The sequence below is a fragment of the Schistocerca piceifrons genome, chromosome 1, assembly GCF_021461385.2.
Source record: "Schistocerca piceifrons isolate TAMUIC-IGC-003096 chromosome 1, iqSchPice1.1, whole genome shotgun sequence".
NCBI classification, from domain to species: domain Eukaryota; kingdom Metazoa; phylum Arthropoda; class Insecta; order Orthoptera; family Acrididae; genus Schistocerca; species Schistocerca piceifrons.
The window spans coordinates 374311870-374314391 of record NC_060138.1 but is presented as its reverse complement, the minus strand read 5'-3'; the positions used below and the strand labels follow the sequence as shown (position 1 = coordinate 374314391).

The 2522-nt window shown below is 42.9% G+C and overlaps 1 pseudogene; it reads left to right on the top strand.

Annotated features, from left to right (window-relative positions):
* The first annotated feature begins 593 nt into the window (after positions 1 to 593).
* Positions 594 to 711, top strand: LOC124723104 (annotated as a pseudogene).
* Positions 712 to 2522: the final 1811 nt, after the last annotated feature.

Sequence of the window (2522 nt, the reverse complement as noted above, 5' to 3'; positions counted from 1 at the left end):
TGTGTGTGTGTGTGTGTGCGTGTGTGAGAGAGAGAGAGAGAGAGAGGGAGAGAGGAGAGAGAGAGAGAAAGAGAGAGTTAGTATGTTTGTAACTCCTTCACGCTGAACCGGCTCAACGGAAATTAGGAACTCAGATAGCTTATACACTGAATAAACACATCATCTACCTTATGTACACCTACCTATACTTTATTCATCCAGCATTTGAGAAAGAAAGTATTTAGTGACTTGCTACAAACTTTACGCTTAATATCAAGCCCTTATGAAATAATTTCTCTCTAACAGCTCCGACAAAATGATTACAAAAATAATTTACTCGCTTGCTACATTTTCGATGTTCATACAACAAACCTACAACATGAAGTAGACGAATGTCGAAAGTCGCGAATTCGCATCGTAGCAGAGCTACGGTAACAAATGGAGTGTTAACTGTTTTTGAGTGACAATGCCGGTAGGTGCAGGACCTACGTGAAGCTACCAACACTTCCGACACAGGCGCCATCTCCTGAATATTTCGAATACTTCTAGAGCAGCATAAATTTTATGTTTTTCTTTCTATGTGGAAATTTCTTCATGTATTTAGGGGTTAATGTGCCAACGGCCTTGCCGCAGTGGTAACACCGGTTCCCGTCAGATCACCGAAGTTAAGCGCTGTCGGGCCGGGCTAGCACTAGGATGGATGAGCATCGGATCTGCCGAGAGCTGTTGGCAAGCGATGTGCACTTAGCCCTTGTGAGGCAAACTGAGGAGCTACTTGATTGGAAAGTAGCGGTTCCAGTCTCGTAAACTGACATACGGCAGAGAAAGCGGTGTGCTGACCACATGCACCTCCATATCCGCATCCAGTGGCGCCTATGGGCTTAGGATGACACGGTGGCCGGTCGGTGCCTTTGGGCCTTCGTGAACTGATCGGGCGGAGTTTAGTTTAGTGTTAAGGTGCTAATGCTAACTGCATTCGCGACACATTTTGCACACAATATTCACACATACCACTGAACATACATGTTCAGTAGATACGATGTCATAAACACTAAGATGCCTGAAAAACTACAGCTTCATGTATGACGTATAAATTTATTAGTTCTTTGATACTTACCCTGTTCTTAACACATTTCACGAACAGTATCCACAATGGTTGCTGTAAGTATCTCCAAAAATATATGTCATTGTACGGCACGCAGTTCAGCAAATATGACTCGAAATACTGAGAACCCTAAAAAGAGTGCCGCATCATGCATGCCATTTTAATTTATCATTTGATTACTACTAACTATACTCACAACAAATTTCACAAATAGTATCCACATATACCACTGGATGTACCTGTAAAATATTGTACGACTCATGGTTTAGGTGATACGATGTCACAAACGATGAGCTGCGTAAAATTTTTACACTACAGCCAGTCATTCATTAGTTGTATTTTATATCATGCAGTATCCCGCTATTGTAATTACTTCATGTACACCGTTCAGGTGTTTATTTCCCTCTCTGTTGTTCCGAGAGATGTTTACAAAATAGCTTGTTTAACCAATTAGCCACCAGATGGTGGTATTGTCTTGAAGTTGCCGTGGCGCACAAGTCACATGATGTTTCAGTTTTGTGTTGACTGTAGCAGAGGACACATGGCAGCCCCTAGTCGCTTGCACCTCTATTGCTGTCAGGTATGACCGCAGCTTTCGTATTTTTTGGTACGTTATGCTGTAACATTTAGTTTTAATTTTGTCCGAAGAAGGTGTCCCTTGTGACACCGTAACCTGGATTACAAATTAATTGTGTTCCCGACTGAGGGCTGTGTTTTTCAAAATTTTGTATTATACAACAGTCGCTGATTGACAGCGATGTTAAACATCGTTAAGAATTTTGTCTGCCCGGTAATCTAAGGCTGTATCTACATATAAAAACCTTAAAATCGTTAGAGATGCAGTTGAAATATGTGTGCAAATATGTATGAAATATCTCAGATAAATGTTAAATATATTTGTCATTTTTTTGTGCGGGCAAAGCCACTGTTAAAACCTCATCTTAAAACCCTGGCGCGATTTCAACCAAATTTGGTACACATATTGCTTACGATCTGGAAAGAAATATCGTGGTTGTAAGAGCCACAAGCTTTCTATTGGGAGGAGTGGAGAGGAGGGAGGAGCAGATGGACACAGGTAGCGGGGAAGGATGAGATGGATATAGAGAGGGGGAGCAGAAAACAGGCTGAGGAAGGGAAGAGAAGGAAATGGAGAGGGGAGTGGAGGAGATGGAGTGAGAAAGGAAAGAGGAGGAGATGGGCAACGGGTGGAGGAGATTAAGAGCAAGAGGGATAGAAGGCGATGCACAAGGAGAGTGAGGAGGAGGAGATGGATAAAGAGAGGTGGAGGAGGAGTTAGAGAGGAGGCAAGAGGACATCAATAGAGAGTGAGGGGGTGATCGATGAAGTGGACAGAGAGAGGAAGTGGAGGAGATGGACAGAGAGGAGGGGACGGAGGAGATGGACAGAGAGAGATGAAAAACGAGGAAATGGAGTAATA